Source organism: Molothrus ater, chromosome 1, assembly GCF_012460135.2.
Source record: "Molothrus ater isolate BHLD 08-10-18 breed brown headed cowbird chromosome 1, BPBGC_Mater_1.1, whole genome shotgun sequence".
Classification (NCBI taxonomy): Eukaryota; Metazoa; Chordata; class Aves; order Passeriformes; family Icteridae; genus Molothrus; species Molothrus ater.
The window spans coordinates 27,704,869-27,726,514 of record NC_050478.2 but is presented as its reverse complement, the minus strand read 5'-3'; positions in this window follow the sequence as shown (position 1 = coordinate 27,726,514).

Here is a 21,646-nt window from a genome sequence, read left to right as displayed (position 1 = left end):
TTATCTCTAAATTTTCTGATTTTTGGTTTTGTTTTTGGTTTGTTTTGTTTTGCTTTGGTTTTTTTTGATACAGGAGAGCTGGCTGTCTATCCAAAAGTAGGTCATGACCAGGCAGATGAACAAACACTTGCATTTTTTTGGGACAGGGTAGGGATGGGTTGGGTGTGTATGTGTGTGTATATCTTAGTCTCTGCTTGCCCATTCATTTATTTTTCAGCAGAGGCTGAGGGTGTGTCATTTTGCTTTCCTTCATTTGGGAAGTGCCCCTGGTTGTGGAGGGCATTTCATGTGGGGACATCCTGGTGAAGCATCTCTACATCCTTTAGTAAACAGGCATCTTTTCTGAGTCCTACTTAAACAGAAAAGTGGGAAGGTCTTGGGATTTCTGCTGGTCAGAGTGACCCCAAGATGCGTTAGAAAGTCTCTTTTCCCAGCCCAGCAGTCGAACAAGGAGTCAGGATTCATCTGTTCTTGTTCTCAAGGTTGTTTATTGTTTCTTATCTGTAAAATTCTTTCTCTGGCCTGACAAGGTTTGTTCAGCAGGTCAGACAGAGGCACATTGATGCCCTCAAGGCAGTGTTACCTTTTTATACTAAAAACTACATGTACATTATTTACAATAGTTTCCCAATACCTATCACCTATGTAAGACAGTGAGTTTCTAACTTAAACCAAGCCAAAAGTGCTAGCATCACCCAGAACATGGAGGTTAGGAAGAAGAAAGAAGAAGGACAGGGTATGCCCAAATTCCTCCATCTTGTGACACTGAGCCCCCATTCTAAAAACCCCAAAAATCTATTTTTCACCCCGTGACAAACTAACTATTATTCTACTTAAACTCTCTTGACTTGTAATTCTTCATACAAAGGTGGTAATTTTTTCCATGGGTCAAATTCAAAGTCAGAGGTGTCTTGGGCTCTGTGCCAAGGTCTCTGAGCCCCCTGGCAGGGGTTCAAGCCATCCAGGACAGCCAGAGAGATATCCTGAGTTCCAACAGGAAGGTTTACTTCATGGCACATCTGAAATGGTGTTGGGCATATGCCATTCCTCTTTGTGCTGTCAGGCAGCTCTGCTCTGGGACAGGGCTGAGCCTCAGGAGAGCACAGCAGTGTCAGGGTGACAGGTTGTTAACACCAACCTGTGGCTAAATCCACACCCCTGGCCCTTCCAGCCTGAAGGACAAGCCATTTCTGGGACTGATACTCTGAGCTGCCTTGGCAAGTTGATGCTGTTGGATGCTGCCTAATCCTGCTCATCCTGGTTTGGTCAGGTAACAGCTCTGCTGGAAAGAGGTGGGTGGAAGACGTGCTGAGCACAGCTCAGCTGCAGGCCCTGGCACTGGGGGAGGCAGAGCACACAGCCTGCATGGACAGAGCCTTAAGGAGGCTATTATACCCCCAACCCCCCAGCCTCTTAAGGCTCTGCTGGGAGCCCCAGGACTGATTTGGACCCCCTTTAGGCAAGGGAAAAGTCCTTTGATTTGTCACTATGGCGAAAGTAACACTTAGCCACAGGTTCATAATCCATGATCATAGCTCTTGTTGTTTTCCGTTTTCAAAGAAATCTCTTTTCAAACAGTTCAAGTACTAAACCTATTTATTTATATTATGGGTTGATGTATCTAAAAATCTTTGTCTTTTCTGAGAAAATAGGATTTGGTACTTGTCAATTTATAGATGAGGGTTTAGAGGCTCCCATGTCTGTTTTAATACTTTGTGGACTTTATTCAGAACCTAGCCCTTAAATTTATCAGAATTATATTCCAAAATAGCAATTATAAAATTAATGAGGTTTTTTTCTTTTATTTTCAAAACTACCCTTCAGATTATCGTATAATTCTTTAAAATGGCAGAAAATTGTTTCTCAATCAGTTTTGTTTAGCTTACAAATAAAAAATGTTTCATCGCAATTTCAGTGTTGCATTTCAAAACAAATATCATTTTTTCCTTCTCTGAATTATTACAATTCAAGAGCAAACCCTCTTTCTTACCTATACATGGCAAAATGTGACTTAATTCTCAGCTTCTTAACTCCTTCCAGTGCTGCTCCTTAAGATATCTATAGGGAAATAGCAATATGACTTGAGCCTGGGACCAGAATTTAGTTAACAATCCTGTGACTGGACATTCAGTTTGTTGGTGATCCAGTACTGACTGATTATTTTTACTGCACTGCCCAATGAAGTCCCAGAAAAACGTCTCCCAAGCTGAACCCAAACTAATTTACACAACTTGTGCCATGTAAAACTATGAAATTGTCATATAAGACAAAGGGTTACAATTTGTGTCTTGCTTTCCTACTCTAACTCAATTCCCTGAACAGCTTTATTCCTGTGCCCCCATTGTGTCTTGATGCTTGACACAACTGCCAGATTTCAGCCTTATGTAAACTTTTCTGATTTGTACTGAGTGCTATCATAGCCTCAATTCTCTTTTGATGTATCTTCTCACTCTTAAGATTGCAGTGAGACAACAAGAGTTGCCAGTTGACAACTTACAAGTACATGAAAACACGCTGTCAAAAGTAAAAATATGCATATTTAAAATGGGAATTTTGAAGCTGAAGTAATATTTTCCTCTCTTCCTGCAACTAAAGAAGCAACTTAGAAACCTTGAAGATACCTATTTCAGTTTAGAAACCTTGAAGATACCTAACTCTATATATTTTAATCATGTCATTCTATTGTTGTTACTTTACATTTTTCTCTACTGTTCCCCTTTTATACTCATTTTGTGTAAATTTTAATTGTAAAATCATAGTAAGGGTTCTCCTGTGTGTATAATCATAGGAGGGAGAAGTCTCTCTTTGAAATCCTGACTGTGATACGACAATAAACAATCATTAACATAAGCTCAAATTCGCATTACCGATTATTTTTCCAAGAATTCCAGGGTGAAACCTTGGTGAACTAGTTTGGAAATATTCCTAGGCTGTAACATCCCTAAAGAGTGAATCACCACAGTAATCAAACAACATCCCTATTCCATGAGCAACTCCATGGCAGGAGGTTATTCATATTTCCTGTTTTGGAATGTTATTTTAAACACGCATGGATGTTCTGATTTTAGTTACTTTATCTATAAGCTGTACCAACAATCTAAAGTCATAGGTAGTACAGATGATCTTGAAGTATATTTAAAATGGTTTCTTAGAGGTGTCAAGCATCATCCATGTGTTAGGAGATCTGTGTTCAGGTAGATATTCTGTATGCAAGGTCAGGAGTGACATCTCCATAAATGCATCTTTCAATTTTGGATCTCATTTTCAGTTTTGATTTTCCAAAAATGAAATTGTCATAATTTAATTTGATTTTTACTGAGAGAATAGAGATTAAAACACTTCGTGTACTCAGTATTGAGGAAAATTACTTCTCAGCCCCAGGTCTGCTCCTTTTCAGCCAGAGGGCTGAACCCATGTAAGCTCCAATTTGGTTATTACTCCCCAAAACATAAACTAACAGTTATTAATAAAGGCCCTGTGGCCTACAAGCAAAGAGCCAATTTCCCACACAGAGTCTGACTCCCAACATATTCTGAAAAACTGGTAGGAAATGAAGTTCCACTGATTCAGTCTTACCTGTTTTTAACAAAATAATGTTGGTGTCTTCCTTACTGCTTGTTTCTTCAATCTTCACAATGAAGAATTCTGTAGCTCCATTTTGTGAGAAGAAATTGGTGACACCAGGATTCACTCAGCCAAGGAAAGAAAAAAATAATTAGCTGGCAGTTTTGTGACTGCCTGAAGTTGAATTTAATGAACTCCAGCAAAAGCTTTCTGCAACATTAGAGCAGCAGCTGGAGCTAAATCCTACATTTCTGTCTAAAAAGGCCTTCACTTACAAGTTGATGAGCAAAACATTAGTAGCAGTCATTTTTTCAGTTTTACAGAAATATAAAAGGAAGGTTTGCAGCACAAGTGAGATGTTAATTGTCAATCTCACACTGACTCTCCAATCCTATTGCAGAACTGCAGTGCTGAAGTGCCAGAGCAGAGGTCCAATGGCCTCAAGACTGCAAATGGGCTCCTTCAGAAAGGCAAAACATTATTTACATTGAAAATTGCCATACTCCATCTGTCTAACTGCATTCACTTTGAAATGAGGTGGTACTGCAGTGACAAGGCTTTCATCTGCCACCTTAGATCAATGAAATGGCAGTGCAGTATGTTGCTCCAGAATACCTCATGGATCTCATCAAAATGCTGTGCCATGACATATTAAAGATGTCTTTATGTTTAACAAATTCTTATGAGCTATGGAGCTGTCTGCTATTATTTAAGGATTCATATACAAATAATAACACTGTAGAGATTATAAGAAAATAATAAAGTGATAATACCATTTATTATTACTTGATTTACATTGTTTAAAGCTTTTTATGTTCTATTTAAGCAGTTGTCAATTAGCATGAAAAACATCCTGGGCAGTGTCTGTTTAACTATACTGAATTATGGGCAAAACAAGAAATCACATATCCTGCAACAGGAGGATTGGGAGGGTTGTGGGTTTGTTGATTTTTATTTTTTTTTAGTAGTAGTAGGGACACAGGGCAATTAAATAAAAGTACACTAAATTGCTTTTAAAGAGGAAAAATATTATTTTAAAGAATTCTCTAAATCACTGTATTCAATTGCTTTTAAAAAAGCCTCCCAGATCTACCATTTACTATACACTCCCTAAGGACAAGGAAGTTAATGTGGTCTCAGTTTCTCTGTGGAGAGTTGGCACGATCAAGGTCTTCAAATTCTCAGAGCCTTTTTCTTTTCTTCTTTTTCTTTTTTGTTTGTTTGTTTGGCTGGTTGGTTTGGGGGTTTTTTTTGTTTGTTTGTTTATGGGGGGAGGTTTGGATGGTTGGTTGGTTTAATTTTGGGGTTTTCTTGTTGTTTTGCAGGTGGGTTTTTTTTGTTTTGGGTGGGTTTATTTGGGTGTGGGAGGGAGGAGAATCTTTCCGATTGTTCTATTCATCAACATTGTACATATTTGACTGTCAGACACATGTATCCACATCCATGTGTTTTTATTCTACATCCATTTGGTTTTTTATTATTTATAATTTATTCTGGAAGTCTATCAACCCAGGTGAACTAGTTGCTAAGAGCATCAACAGAGGAGAACAAGTCAGAATAGCAGGAAGGGTTCCACATGTCTGCATTTAATTTGTACAGTAGGACCACAGTTTTACAAAGATAGCAGTAAGAAGCAGTGGTTCTGTGCAGAATAGTGTTTAAGACTCTAACATGATGATTGCAGACCTGGAGCTGGACAGAACTGGTTTTAGAGATAACAAAGAAATTGTGTCTAACATACACAAAAGACACCATATGTAGTAAATTTGGTATAATATGGAACAACAGACCAATGCAGACAGAGCAAAAGTGTAAAAGGATTTTGACAGACGCATAAAAATGGCCCCAAATTGATCCTAGAGTGAGGATTAACACAAAAATCATATTCCTCACACTGAAAAGCTCCAGAGGCTGGCAATTCACTAACACCCCACCACTGCCACCGGTATGAAACCCCACCAATCTCAGCACCCAGAGGAGCAGAGACATCCCTAACACTGGGAGATAGGCACTAGGAGTTGTGTAGAAAAACATTTTAACTACATTAACCTCCTTTTTCAAACAGTTGAGTCTGGGCTAGCAGTGGTTAGAGTGCTACTTTTTCAGTTATGGTAATAATTTTTTAGCTTTACCTATATAAGGAGCAAGATTTTGAGTGTAACAACTCTACAGCAGCAGAGAGAATTCTGGGGCAGATTGATGAGAAAAAAGGATAGATGACTTTTTGAGTTATATGAATAGACATACATTAATCTTCTCTTGGTACATCAAGTTCTGAAAAGGAAACAAAAACCTTGAAAGCTAGATACACTCTGGCTTCAAATCATTACAAAAATGTGTAGAAATGAAAGAAAAGGTTGTCATTACCTTGGAGGCATTTTTTGCTATTTTTAATTAAGAAATTCAAGCTAGTTTTGTAGGATAGTTTAATTTAGAACAGAAGCAAAAATCCTAAATTTACTAAAACTGCATTATGTGCAAAGCATTGTGATTATAGAAAGAATCAACAATTGTCGGGTTCGGCTGTCTGTCTCTGCCCCGACACGGGTAGTGTGGTTCTTGGGTGGCATGCGTTTCAAAGGACAAGTCTGGACTCTTCAGCTTTTCGATCTTCAGATTGTTTATTGTTTCTTATCTACAAAATTTTCTGTCTGCCCAACAGAGGTCTGACCTGCAAGGCAGCCAAGGGCACTCTGACCACCCACGGGGCGGTCATGTCTTTTTATACTAAAATCTACGTACATGATATTTACCTTTATTTTCCAATACTTTTCACCCATGTTGGCAAGTGCACCTTTACCATAAACCAATCCCCAAGTGCCAACATCACCACAGGAGATGGAGGACAAGAAGAAGAAAGCAGAAGGACGAGACATGCCTTGATCCCTCCATCTTGTCTCCATAACCCCCCTGTACCAAAAACCTTAAAGTTTATATTTCACCCTCTAAATGTGTCCCTTTTACACCCTTCACTCTAAAGTGATTCTCATGTCCTCAAACTCCTGTCACTTCTGTGGATGGATCAAAATCAAGCCACCAAACACTCTTGGCAACATTCCAGGATTTCCGAGACCCCCAAGGGTTCTCCTGGCATCTCTGGACATCGGGAACGATGTGCTGAGATCCCACAAACAATTATAATTATTATACAAATTTATTAATATTTTTGAGCATGAATAGGACTTTTATCTGAACCCTAATGGCAGAAGTTGTGCCACAAGGGTGACCAGTTGCACTAATTTTGTCTACCTAATATACCAGTGGGCTAGAAAACTGTTCAATGTGGACAGACAACTGTTAATGCTAAAAAATACTGACTGAGCAGACATGGTAAAGAAGCCTGTGGGCTAGTTATGGGAAGTATTAAAATTATGAGCAACTGGAACAAAAAAGTGCCTGAAGTGAACTAAAGAGTAGCTGGAATTAACTGCAAAACACTGCAAGATAGAAGAAGGGGAGGAAAGAAAAGCAAGGGGAAATATGTCATAAAGCAATAAGCCACAGCAAATTCTGACATGATCAAGAACATGACAAAGCATGTGCTGTGAGGCTTCCTCAAGAGCAGAGTAGAATTATTTCAAAATATCTTACATTTGTGATAGCTAATAGACATATAGTGCCTTTAACTACAGCTCAGCAAATGACTGGTGAAGACAGGGACAGAATAAGCAAAGAATTGCTTAGCAGTTGTACAATACCTTATAAAACAACTTACTAGCAAAAGATATTAATGAGTGGAAAATCTTAAATTAATCTTTAAAGAATGATAAAAGTGCAAACTTTTCACAGCGCCCTGACAGGCTTTTTTTCACATTTACACACTCAAGCCAAATATTATTTGTGTCAGGGCTCACTGGCCAGCAATTGTCCACCAGCCACTTTATCTGGCAGACTTCAGTGGCTTCAACTTTTATGATGGGGCCCAATTTTTTTTGAACTTGTGTCATCTCTTAGCATCTCCTGCCCTTCTGGTTCCAGGTTAGGCTAGAAGCAGGTCTGGGGTATGGTCTACAGCAGGTACCATTGCCATAAATCATACAAGACAAGAAGCAGGGGAGCTGGTCAGTCTTCATTTCCATCACTGTGTGACTGTTCCCTGAGCAGCAAGGATCACAGCACATAGGGAAGCACCTGAAACATGCCTGCCAACCCCACAGCATGGAGAAAAGAGTCCTGGCCTGAAAAGAGAGAAACAAGATTCTTATGAAAGGAGGATTTGAAGGAATGTAACTGCCATAATGTAAATGAGGGGAAATATGAACAGTCTAAAATTCCAGCAAGTTCAGATATTCAGTATTTCTTCAGAATAAGGCAAGAAGAACATGTAACTCAAGTGCATGTAGACAAAACCAGACTTTAATATATGGTCTGATATATGGCCTTGAAAAACATCAGGGCAAATTTCAGCTCCATTATTCATGATTCCAACAATTGAAGCCCTCTCCAGGCAGTAGAGAAAAGAAAGCAGTAGAAGTCCCAACTTGCAAAGTATTCAAACCAAACTGCCTGCAGCAGCAGGACACTTGCAGAGACAAACAATCCTGCTGGCCAGGGAGGGCACCCAGCTCCCCTCCATTAGGGGGTGCAGTGCTGCCGATAGGCCAGGTGGTCTAGGGTGACACCTTTGCAAACCTCACCATCATGACAAGTTGTTTTGCTTGCTTATACTTTCATTGATCTTTAGGCAATTTAATGTTGTTTTAAAGCTTCAGCTATGATTGGATACCATATATTGACTTTCTAATTAAAAACAAAACCCTGACAGTCCTTTGGTGAAAAGCCTTACCTTTTCAGTTGTAGGCCCTTCATCTATAACCATGATGAAAATTTTCTGTAGACTTTGGTGAATGTAGTTGCACCTGGATGTCTTTAGCAAAACAAATGCCTATTTCATAATCTTTCAATAGCAAACAGAGTCAGGCTTCTGTTTCTTCTCCACAGAAAATCACTATATTGCTGCAAGATGAAATATTTCAACCACCAGGTTTGGCTTCACCACCTACAACCAGAGCCTGCATGACTTCCCAAAACCCTCTTTAGCACTCAGGATTCTCATGCACTGGACTCCCAGGCAAAGTACCTCGAGGTAAAATTGTGTCTGTAGCCATAAAACAGGTCCACTCAGTTTTGATTCCCAAAAGTTCCCCTATGGTTTAATGAGAACAGGGCCAAGGCTCAAGGCTTGAGCACCAAGTTCTGTGCATGTGTACAGTGATATGAAACATGGCTGTGTGGGCCTATGGAAACAAACCACAGCCACAACAATGGAACAATTTATAAGCAATCATGCTGTTAGGAAAGGGTAAAAAAAATGGGGAAAAGCACCTCAGCTTATTTGCATAGTAGAGGGCCAGAGCAGCAACACAACTCTTCTGAAAGCATGTAATAGCAAATGATTCAAAGCATAAAAAAATGTCAGCTTCACTGAAGTGGGTATAAAAATAACTCACTGGTCAGCCTGACTCACCAGCCTAGATGAGACATTTAGGTAAACATATAAACTTTACAAAACTTTCTAGCACTAAACTCCTTAATTATTGCAACTTTTTTCTGTTTCATAAATAAAAGCTGAAAAAAATAAGGTCTGGGTACATGGCAAAACAACAGAAATTACAAAAGCAATGACAGGTTGTGAGGACTTTAAATGACTCAGGAGATCAATTAATAGACAATATGTGAAATGAAGCAATCCAAAATAATTTTTTTCACAGTATCTGCTTTGATCTTACAGCTTGTGCTAGAAGCAGCAGTTCCAGTGAGTACTGGGCTGTGAAGAGCAGAGAGCTGCAACAGCGTTATGAGACTGTGCAGCAGCAGCAAGGACAGCCAGCCAGCCAGAGAGCTCCCACATTTGCATGTTTCTCTTGTCCAATGCTAATAACTGTTCAAGAAACAATAAAACACAGAAAGAAAAGAGAGTACTCACAGAACATGGGCAAACTGGTGTGAAAACCCACAAGCATCTCCTCCCAGAGTCAATACCACAGAATTTCAGATTCATTACAACACAGAATCCACCAAGAATGCTATGGTATCTTGACAGCAGTTTGATTTGAAGGCAATAAATGAAGCATTTATTTAAACTACAAGGGAAGAAATAGAAAAAATCAAGGTCATAGAGGATTTGATATGTCTGATTTCATATCATCAATTGTAATTCTTAAAAGATTTGAAATTTTAAAAATAAATGGAACATGCCTCCTTGGAATATACGTACAGTAACATAATATTGTAAATATCTATTTTCCTGCTCACTTTTACAGAAGAGACCCTTGCTATGTGCAACATACATTTGCACACCACCTTGTAAGTAAAGTAGCCATGGCCTGAATGCTGTGGAAACCCAGGACCCTGGGAATATTTCTCTGTCTGCTCTGGGGTGCCCTGACCCCCAGGGGAGCACTGACTTGGACCCTCATTCATGGAGAAAGTTTCCTAGACTTCAAGATAGACTAGAATCCACTAAAGTGTGAAACAGATTATAGAGAGTACTGTAGGTGTATCACTGAGGTGAGAAGTTTGGGATTTTTAGTACGTTGTGGATGGAAGCAAGATGGAGGGCACAGGGTGTTGTCCTGGGTTTCTTTTTCATGCTTCTTCTTCTTCTTTCTTTATGGGTTTGGTGGCATTTTGTAATTGGCCAGAAAAGTCTGCATTGCAGGCTCTTTATTGGATTAAAAGGGAAAATAATCTAGGTGTCAGCTCTCAGTTGGATAGTTTAGTCTTAAAAGACCTGGTAACAAGAGATTGTTGGCCATTTTGTGCTTTGCTAATGAAAAGCTGCCAAACTCACAGTTGTGAGACTGTTTTACTGATAAGAAATAATAAACACTTGAGTCCAAACACAAATTACTGTCTCAATGCCTTCAATCCAGACCAGAGAAACTGATTCAATGCCAAGGATGGCTCACCCTGCAAGAGCTGGGAATTTCCCAGGCAGTGCATAGATGGAGCCATCACGAGGCCTCTCTGGCACTGAGGGGTGTTTTAGTGCTGGTTAAAGGAGAGGCAAAGGAGAAGAGCAGCTCTGTTAAGGCCAGATGTGCCATGTTGTTTGTTCTCAGTTCTAGAGAAGACACCAGTCCATGGACCATCATTAGTGCAGGTGCATCCACAAGGACTCCAGAGGATGCTGTTAATGGCTTAACTACTCAGGGAAGTGCACCTATGCTTCCAGGTGTCACTGTGGTACTTGAGATGCTGCAAAACAGAGAGAGACTGTTAATACTTTTTAGAACTTCATATATATGTTCTATACAACTGTTTGACTTTTTGAAAAGAACATGTTTATGCTGCTGTGTGCTTTTTCAAGTCCATATTATATGGAATTGCTTAGTTTCCTTTTAACCAGTCCAGTAAAACCAGGTGCCCCCACCTTTTTTACTGCTGTGAAGGTAATAACACCAGTTATTAAAATCCCATTGTGTAGAGTCCCAATGTTCTTGCCTTAGAAAAAGAACAAAGACTCAACAGTTTCAAACATTTTCCCCTCTTCCATTAAAAGCCCCCTGTAGTCTGAGGTAAAAGCAATTTAATAAAGCCTCCTTCTGATGTTTACAGCTTTAAAAAGAAGAAAGGATTAACTTCAGAAAAGTTTAAAAGAACACAAAAAAAAATTGGGGGCATGTTTTTCTGTCACTTTTGTGATGTCCTCTGAACACTTTCACATGTCATTAGACCAATTAGCCAAATGGAGACCTATCAGTGAAAAAAACTGAGCCAGAATGACTTCATAATTTAGCAGGAATAGCACTTTTTCAAACAGTACCATCCAACTTTCATTTCTTTGAATCAAAGAGACACTTCAAACATGTTAGTTTATCAGCAAAGAACCATAACTGACGAAAAAAAAATGATGGACCAAGAAAAAAAGATTAATCAAACAGAGGTGCAAATGAAAGCCATGAATCTTTGGCAACAAACATTAGTCTTTGCATGTCAAAATATGAATGAGGAACAACTTCACAACATTTTTCAAGTGCTAATTATCACAAACTTTAGACTCCTGAAAAATTTACTGATAGTTTGAAACTGATCTTCTTGTATATATATATATATATATATGTATAAAGTTATGTGTATGTATATATGTGTATGTGTGTGTGTAAAGACGTGTGTACCTGGAACTACCAGTGTGTTTCATTGTCTTGGTACAAGACCAGGGAGGGAAGACAAAGTGTTGCATCAGAACCCTTCCTACAAGCATAAGGTGGTTTTACTTTGTGTATGTCCCACATCCATTGCTGGGGGCCTAGCTCTGGAAACAATACTAATAATACCATTAATAAATTTTAATAAATAAATAATACCATTAATGATCAATGGATGTAGGAATAACTGCACACAGGGTACCAGCTATCTTAGCAAGGTACCAGTGAGCCAAGACATTTAAACCCAAGCTATAAGATAATTTTTGAATATGTAAGGCCTTAATTTGGATATGTGGATGACAATACATTTTCAAAGGCTTCTCCTTTGAGGGCCTGACTGTCACAACCACATTTTCACTCTTGCAAAAAACCGGAGAGAATACAACACCTAGGAGCCCACAGGAGGCACCCAGGTGTCCAGGGCTCTGCCTTATGTTTTTGAGGGTCTGAAAAAAGTAATGACACCCTCTGGATAAGTATTTGTTGAAGTGAAAGACAATTATTAATTTTTGAGCCTAATATTATCCATTACGAGCTCTGGTTGTGTTTATTACTATTTTCCTCTAATATTAAAAATCAAATAACATCTCTCTCAGAAATGAAAACCCATGCACTACCAAGAAAAGTAACATCTCTTTTTACTATCAGTGATGAGCACAGTTCAATGCAGAGTGAAACCTCCCAAGAACTAAGACGGACACATTCAAACACATTACCAAGTTAAAAAGAAGAAGAAGGTCTTCTCACAAGAGGTCCCTGTGGTGTCCTGGGAAGGTGAATTTTCTAAGTCTAGGCCAGTTAATCCTGCCCTTTACCAGAGGTTAGACCGAGGAAAGTTAATGACAGGCCTGCAACAGAGACCCATATACAGAAGAATAACTTTGATAATACCTTGTTTATAAAACCGAGTTCTGCCCTATTTTTACTCTTGGAGTCTACAATCATTAACACTATTACCAGAGGTTTTGTTACTCTCTTCATGCTAGTGCTCCTACAATACAACAGCTGCTTCCAATTCATGGCTCAGTAACAGATGGGTATGAGAGCTCCTGCACTGAACACATGAATAATGAACAAGGCATACTTTTTGGATGAGAGCTACAAAACTGAAGTGTCTCTCTTGCCCTCTGCTTCTTTCTGGGTTGATGTTATTCCTACTTTATTATTGTTCTTTCAAAGATTTTCTTTGGAGAGAACACTGGAATTAAATTACTTCTCCACTTTTGGCTGACTGCAAAGCTGCTGCCAAGGAACAGTGTCACCAATCTCCCTCACAAACTACAGCAAGCAGCTTCTAAGACAAACTCTGCCAGCTGATTTTGTCTGGCAGCGCTGATGCTGAAATGTGCATTGGGCTTATATAGGAGGAGAGAAGAGTATTTGGTAGCAGGCAATAAAATGAAGAGACAAAGCTCATGAGATTCTAAGCCAGTGTGAGCTTATATGTTTGAGAATGAATAAAAGATAGAAAATGAGAATGGAAATGAACACATGGGTAATGCCAATATTTCATATTTTGTTATTGGAGAGCCTCATTACCTGAAAAATATTGAGTCTTTTACTGTGAAAACACCTCGGCTCGCTCTGAAAATCTTATCTCTCTATCCATCACAATCTTCAGGTGATGAATATTTTGGATATGAAAAAATGACATTTTTTTTTCTGGCTAAGGACACATCTAGTCTAACATACTTTTCCCACCTAGACACAATACCTGACTTCTTGCAACCCCTCAGCATTTGTGCATTTCAGCATCAATTGGCAAGCTGTGGGTCTAGCAAAAGCAGAACATTGCCTTTGCTGGAGCCCTGCAACAGTGCCTTTAACTTTCACTTAAAGACAGAGGAACTCTTCTCTGCTGCTGTAACATGACAATCCTGCACTTGGTAGGCAAGATGCAGAGATGAAAATAAAATAAAATAAAACAAAACAAAATAAAATAAAACAAAATAAAATAAAATAAAATAAATAAAATAAAATATAAAATAAAATAAAATTTAATAAAATAAAATAAAATGTAGCAAAATAAAATAAAAATAAAGTCATTGGGTAGGCAGGACGTAGGAGCCATATCTTTCCCGGTGAGAACCCTGCCTTTCGGAAAATCAAAATTTTTGATCTCCATCTCCAGGATGCAGCACTCGGCAAACCCTGTAAGTTGTGGGGCTCTGTGAGTTTCCCCCGTGCGGGTCCTGCCGGCGGTGCCGCTGTCCCTGCAGCAGCGGGAGCGGCCGCCAGGCGGCGCTGCGGAGAGTCCCGGCGGGAACGCGGATGCTGCTGTCACACCCTGGAGATGCGCGTCTCGAAAATCCTCCCAAAGACGCTGTCTGTGTAGCAGACGTAGAAATAAAATCAGGGCAATGTGGAGATTTAGAGGCCCGGATTACTGTGCTGGGAAGGTCCCATCAGAGACCAAAATTTCCTTTTTCTATTGCTGCTCTCATTTGCATCTTTTTGCATACAGAATTGCACTATCCACTACAGTACATCTGGCACATCCCTGCTCTGCCAAGGTTTTCCCTGGCTTTAGCTGTCACCGCTGCCACTGCCCCAGCCCTTTGTGCTGCTTTTTTGCCTATTTAGCACTCCTAGGAACATGGGCACGGAAAACTTCAGGATATAGATCTCCCATTTTGTGAAAAATGCGTATTTTATGATTGGCTCTTCCAAATATTTAAGTGAATATTATATGGCTTGTGTTAGAAAGTAATGCTGTATTAATTCCCTTAAGTAGTGTGATAAATATAGTTTTAGGTTATAACAAAATGTTAACATAGAAAGTATGCTATATAGGATACCTTTTTTATAAAGAAAGGACTCATACTGAGATAGCAGTCACAGGACACCTAAATCTTTCAGAGAAAGAGAATTTATTGCTCCATTATCAGGACAAATTAACTTCTTCCCTCCTTGCACAGCCAGGATGATGCCATTAGGAATATGAGGAAGAAGTTGACACTGACCAGACAGAGTCCTGTATTTGAATGGAATTTATGCATCATGTATGAGGTGTATGAATATGCAACAGGCTGTTGTTTCTAAGGGTTAATCCTCTGTTAACGTGTGTCCTTTTTCGGGCTTATGCTGCCCAGAAAAAGGTACCTGGATGTCTGTAACTCTTTGTTTCTATTTTCCCATATTGTCCTAATTCAAATTGTCCAAATTATTATTACTCTAATTGTATTACTATTTTTATAACCATTTTATTGCTATTAAACTTTTAAACTTTTAAAAACAAATGATTGGCATTTTTCACACATCTGATATCAGACATAGATATAAATTCAGGGCTGGACAGAGGGAATTAATGACCTCCTTCAAGCTCTTATTCATGCAGCCCCGTGTCTCTCTCGCTGCCAGCATCTGCAGCCGAATGTGACGCATGGTAAAAGTCTAATGAACACACAACGATTTTGAAGAAAGTTTCAGTGCTACGAATAAGCTTTAAAAAGAAGTTGAAAGTAAAGTGGCAAGACAGAAGGAAACAATACAATGGCATTTTCTGATGAGATGATTCAAAGCAGAGTTCATGCTGCTGCTGAAGACCAGGTACAATCACATGCACCAATCACCAGCTTCTGTAAAAAAATGGAAGAAAGGAGTAAGAACCAGAAGTTTAAGTTTTTCAAACATTTTCAGGAAATGGATCCATAAAGGCAAAAGTGAATCCTAGGTAAAAAGACCAATCCTATGAAGGGAGCGGCATTCTTGCCGAAATTAAAATCTGCAGAGTGATTTTGTCTCATTCCCTGCAGAATTTCAGCAAAGTGGACAAGTGGTACAGCAAAGAAGCTTAGACACAACCATTTGATACACATATAACAGTGAGGCCTTTCAAAACAACTGTCTAGGTTTCCATTAAATCTCACATCCTTATTTTGAGTGTTGGGAATGATACAAGTGAAATACAATTGCTCCATTATGCACTGATTTTGATACTTTGCCCCCTTTGGATGAACTTTCAATGGAGTTTTGTCAGAAATTCAGGGTGCCAATGCCATTCTCCACTTTATCTCAATGTTCCTCAGATCTTAGCTGAATCACCTCAGTACTGACAGATTAGAAGTCTCTAGCCCGATTCATACAACATGAGGCAATTCTCATCTCTATTTCTTGCCTAAAAAGCTAATGGTGTAACTACTGTGTGCAGAAGTCAGGATTTTTTACACCCTCAAGTAGGTGACAGAGAGTATATGCAGTAGCTTTTCTTTGTTCCTACCCCTTTCTGGACAAAATTAACAGTCACCACTTGCTAAACTAGTTATACACTTTGCTTGATGATTTCAAAGGTGAAAGGAATTTAAAGATAATTAGAAAAAAGATACAAAACAAAAAAGAAATATTTCTTTAAAACTATTGCAGAGAGAATACAGAGGTGCTAAGATGGTTTGCAGGTCTGGAGATGAGTCCTGGTGGACAAAACACTGACCATGACTCAGCTGCAGACCCTGGCAGAGAAGCCAGCTGCACACAAGGCTGCATTAGGAACAGCTTGAAGGAGGTTATTAGTCTACTCCTCTCAGCACTGAATTTATCTCTACAAGAATGACCCCTGCTTCTTTATTAGTAATAAATAAACATATTCTTCTATTCTATCACAATCTGCATGGACTAAACCATGCAGATTATTATCATGATTGCCAGTGCTTTTTGCTGTCTATATTAGGTAATTATCAAATTATCTTTACCTGTCATGAAGGACTCAGCTTTCAAACATTTAATTAAAACAAATAAATATTATAATTTTAAAAATCCTGTAATTCTCTTGAGAATAAATTCAATACTACTCTTTACTTCCTTAAATATACATTCGGAAAATGCAGGGGATGTAACAGACTCATGTTAATCTTGCTGCTAGTAAAGCTGGTTATAGGCATGATTAAGCTGTGATACTTATTTATGTGTCATGAATACTGATACTTCTATGTCTGAACCTTCTCTGGATGAATGCATTTCTAGAAAAGGCAAGAGAGACCTTTTCCATACCATATGTGCACCCAGTACCTTACCCTCACCTCCCCACCACCCTCCTAATATACACTGCTTAAGATTTTTTTCTTTTACAAGTCCTTGAAAATAAGCTGGACAGGGCTGAAAAGTCATCTAAAAAGGAATGAAGTCATTTTGGTAAAAACTCGTAGCTTCTGTGCACTGTTAAACCACCTGGAGCTCCAAGGACAAAGAAGCTGTTCTGCTGGTCACCTTGTCAGCCCCTACCTATCCTGTGAACAAATAGCACATTGGAAAACTATTCCTTTGGCACTGGCTTAGCCTCTCTCTAAAGAGGAGACATAATAGAATATCATAAAAACACCCTCTCCCAACCTCTCCTGAAATATTGGACACTCAAAATCTGCTTGCTTTTCCTTCGTAGCTCTCACTCTATTTCACAGGACTCACAAAAGCACGCTGATTATGACTTGATTCTTTGTACTCCTGCTTTTCACCAGATAATGCCCTGTCCACAAGCAAGAGAATACGAGGCTGGGGTACACAGAGAAGCTGCTGTGAAGGGAGCCAGAGGCTGCATGTGCAGGGCAGGAGCCACGGCCTCATCAAGCCCAGCTTGCACTGAAGGTACCTTGGGGGCCTGTTTGAAAACAGGCTGGGCTCCTCCAAGGGTTAGAGCAGAGCAAAGGTCTGAATCCTTCCTCATCTTACTGGACAAGACTTACTCAGAAAGAGTAAATTCAATCTTCTTGAAATTGCCTGTGTGATTTTAATGATGGTGGTGCTCTAACATAACTTATCTTCAAAAATTGTTGCTTAAAAGGATTATTAATTGTACTAAGGAGATTTTTTTTTCCTCAGAGGTGGCAGCAAGTATTTAGATGAGGGAATGAAGTGTTTCTTTGTAGTCAAGCATTTTGCTGTGTGTGTGTTATACCAGTGAACTCAACCAGACTTTCCAGAAACAAATAAAATATCAGGATTGCAGTAGAAATTCTCAGGGGGATGCTTAGCCTGTCTATTGCTTAAGGACTCTACTGGATAAAATATGCTGCAGAATATGTAAGATTGTAGGGCATGTTCAGGCAAAAAATACAGCTTATTGTCATTATGATTATTAACATATGTTTTAGGTAAAGAAGGTAATAAAATTGCTCCACCTCTATATCCTGCAATAATAAATAAATTTTTTTACCACATCTGACAGAAGGGCTACCTCAAATACTTCCTTCTTGTAATGAAAACAGATGTCAAGGTAGAAAGGTGCTCTTTTATGACAAAGCAGCAGCCAGATAAAATCAAATACATATATATTCACAAATATTCCTTGAAAAGCAAAGAATCTCCCCCTGCAGACATCCTCAGGAAATTGGGCACCCAAAGCTCTCCTGCTTGTGGAGCTCTTTTACCCCAGGGCCTCAGTGAGGATGGCTCTGTGACTATACTGCCTCCATTCTTTGGCTGGACAGGGATGTACCTTGAAACATTATTCTAAAAATTTCACTCATCACTCAGTTTCATAATACACAAGCAAAGATTGGAGAATCCATGATTTGAACAACATCCCCACAAAAACAAACATCATACAGGCAGATACCCAAGTTTTCATTCCCTTTTTTAAAGCACTTGTTTTCTCACTGAGGTTAATTGAAAAAGTGAACCAGAGAAAACTGCAGGTGCACTTCATCATTACCTAAAGAGTAGAAAAGGCAGTTTTCCAGTATTAAAAAATGTATGTTTATTTACAAACCAGCACAAATCAAATTCCAAATGCAGCACACAACTCTATGTCAACAATAGAGGCTCACCATCAAAATGGAAAAAGAACAACAGTACATTAACAGGCAAAATTGGTATTTATATTTAAAAAAACCTGTTACATCATATGCACTGAATCTGTCTTAGTAATATTCAATAGACCAAAATAAAAGTCAAAAAGCAAGGACACCTTTACCTAATGCTTGTAACTACCATAGAATTTCCACAAGAGAGCAGCATATACTTGAATTTGAGAAAGAAATGACATAGAACTGCTCTTTTCCCATCCTTTCCCCTCTCCCATTATTATTATTCCACTGCAAAAAGATAATGAATGCAAACACACTCAGGCTGTTGGTATGAAAGCAGTCCCTGAATGTCAGGGAAATGCCATCTCACTCCAAGCTGATGAAGTAGAAGGTGGCCACATGAAACATGATAACTACTAAGATATTATATATAAAAAATTATAAAATATGGCTCACCATGGAGCTTCTAAAGAACACATTCATTTATAGTAAAGGGATATATTTTTGTCAATGGATCACAGATGTATCATGGAACACTTAAATCCGTCTTTAGGGATATATATCTGAAAATATTTTGAGGTGGTAAAACTCATTATTGTTTCAACAGCATTGGAAAAACTAAGCAGGAGTAGAAAATTTTTTTTTTCTCTTCAATTCATGGAAAAAATATTTTTTCCATTTTACTATGCTGGGAATTTTACACTAGTAGCAGACAGAAGTAGAAGTATTTCTGCAGGCTTTTTTTCCTACAGAAAGAAGAATTTTTAACCTCTTGGACATCAGAGGTTTTTTCCCCAAAAATTCCAGAAAAAATGTCCACACTTTTATAGATGTCTTTAGCTGCATGCTTTCCACACTTCCATAAACCCTGTAATTCAGGTGAGAACACTACTGGCCTCTACATAAGCAATCATCATGTCTCCAAAGCCTGAGCAGAACAGCAGAAATTCATCTGTCACTCTGCAAAAAGAGGGACCAGAATTTTCCATGTTAAAGCAGAAATATTTGCAGTAGCATTGAAGAAGAAAAGAAGTATTTTGGAGGACATGTCTGTTTAGGTTAAAAAACTTGATTAAAACTCCTCATTTAAGGAGGAGATTGTGTGGAACACAGACACTTTAGCTGGTCCTGTTAAAGGGACCATGACCAGCAGTAGGCTAAAATTCTTTCTATTTATAATAAAGAAGCCAAAATATCTGACTGCTCCCATTAGCATCTCCTGCCAGTGAACTGTTGTGCTGAACGCGGTTTCTACCAGTATCACACCCTGTAAAAGGCAGGCTTCATTCAACAGAGATTTAGAAAATGCCAGAAGGCCAAAGGGACAGAAAAAACACCAGGCACACACTTAAATTCAAGCAGTGCTTGGGGGAGAAGGATATTCGTATAATTTAGAAAGTGATGTAGAAAACAGCTATCACGGGTGCCAATTAACATTAAATCAGTAGCAAAACATCTACAGATATCATACAGGCTCTTCCTTCACTTCAGTGCATCTGGAAATCACAGTATTTATCATTATTTGGGCAAGATGCTTGCTCTCCCCTCCCTCCTGGGCCTGCATCTGGGGAGACAAGCCTTCTGTTATATATGTCCTTCAGATTCTCTCTTTGATATTAACTTATAGAATAATGAAAAGAACTACTAAGGGACAATCATTCAGGAAACAAATCAAAGATTTCTGATCTTTTTCTCCCCAAAAGCAGCAAAGGAATTGTGCTACAAGAGGTGGGTCATCAATAAAGAAGAAGCCATCTGGATGGCTCTAGCTGTTTGACTAGCTTTTTGTTTTTCTGAGGCTAAGTCTCAGAGCCTCAGAGACAACCCCATCAAAGAAATTTGTGGCAAGATTGATACTTGAGCAGAAAGCCTGTCACATATAATCTTTTTAAAGAAACCAACCATGCGAACAACTGCAGTTTGCATCTTCTAGTCTAAAGATCACATTTAACTGTGCCAGAGCAGCCTCACAAATGAACAAATAAATAGTGTTATGTATGATCTTGTTTTCTTGGTATATCCTAAATATTTTGGACTTCAGACTTCAGTAGATGGCCACTTTCAATCAGTCCAGGATCACTAATGTGACCCAGAGGACTCATGTTAGTCCTCAGCTCTGTGGGTAATTAGGCTCTGTCAGTCTACCAAAGATAAAGAGCAGGGAAAAAAACCAACTCAACATTTACAAATAAGGCCTTTGGATACAACTCCATCAGAAACTGAGGGGTTTTTCCTAACAATTGCAGGTTATTTAAAACAACAATGACAAGGATTTAGCAATGATTCATGCAATCTGTCTTCCTATTCCTTAAATCAATTCAAAGATGATAAATTCAGCTGTTCTTCATGTGCAAAACAATAGGGTTCCAGAGGTTTTTTTTTCTTTTCCATTAATCTTTATATTGAAAATTTGTAGTTTTATTAATATCTGATAAAGAAGCACCATTTTTATTAGCATCATTTAGATGTCCCTTTGTGCTAGAATGGTTTATCTGCAAATGCAATCTACTGCTCTTAGAAATCTTGTGGTTGGTGATGGTCTCTGCTCCTCATAATCCTTAGTTTTGCTGAGAAAAGCTCCATCGCTAATTCTAAGGAACTTTATGTGAAGGGTTGTAATGGTTTTGCAGTCATTAGTAGTTTATCTCACTATGCTGTTGTTTGTAACAGGCTGCAGGCGTTTGCAAAAGACGTGAGTGCAAGAGAACTTTGTTATTTGGGAAATATATGAGGCTGGCAGGTTGAGACTCATTTCAGGACAATCTATGAACTAGACAGAGTACTGTAGGACAGCACTGTGTATCTGACACTTATGAAATTGCATTTTAGGTAATGATACACTTCCCACCTGCCTAATATCTATTTTCCAATCAATTCCAATCTGCTTCCCAGGACAGTAAAAAGGTTTGTTTCTTCCTAACACATACTTTTCTCTTACTCTTACCTTTCTTGCACATAATAGGCTGAAGAAACATTAGTAGCCATATTTCAACCACACCAGTGATCAAGTTTATTTTTTCTTTAAAAAAATTCTCCACTCACAGATTGCCAGCACACCATATTGGCAAAAAAAAAAAAAGTTATTATATATAAGGAAAAAAATTAAAAATAAACACCAAAGATAATTTTATTAATTATCTCAAAGGGAAGCTTATATGAGAAGTGGCTGAGGTCATGGTCTGTTTAGCCTGGAGG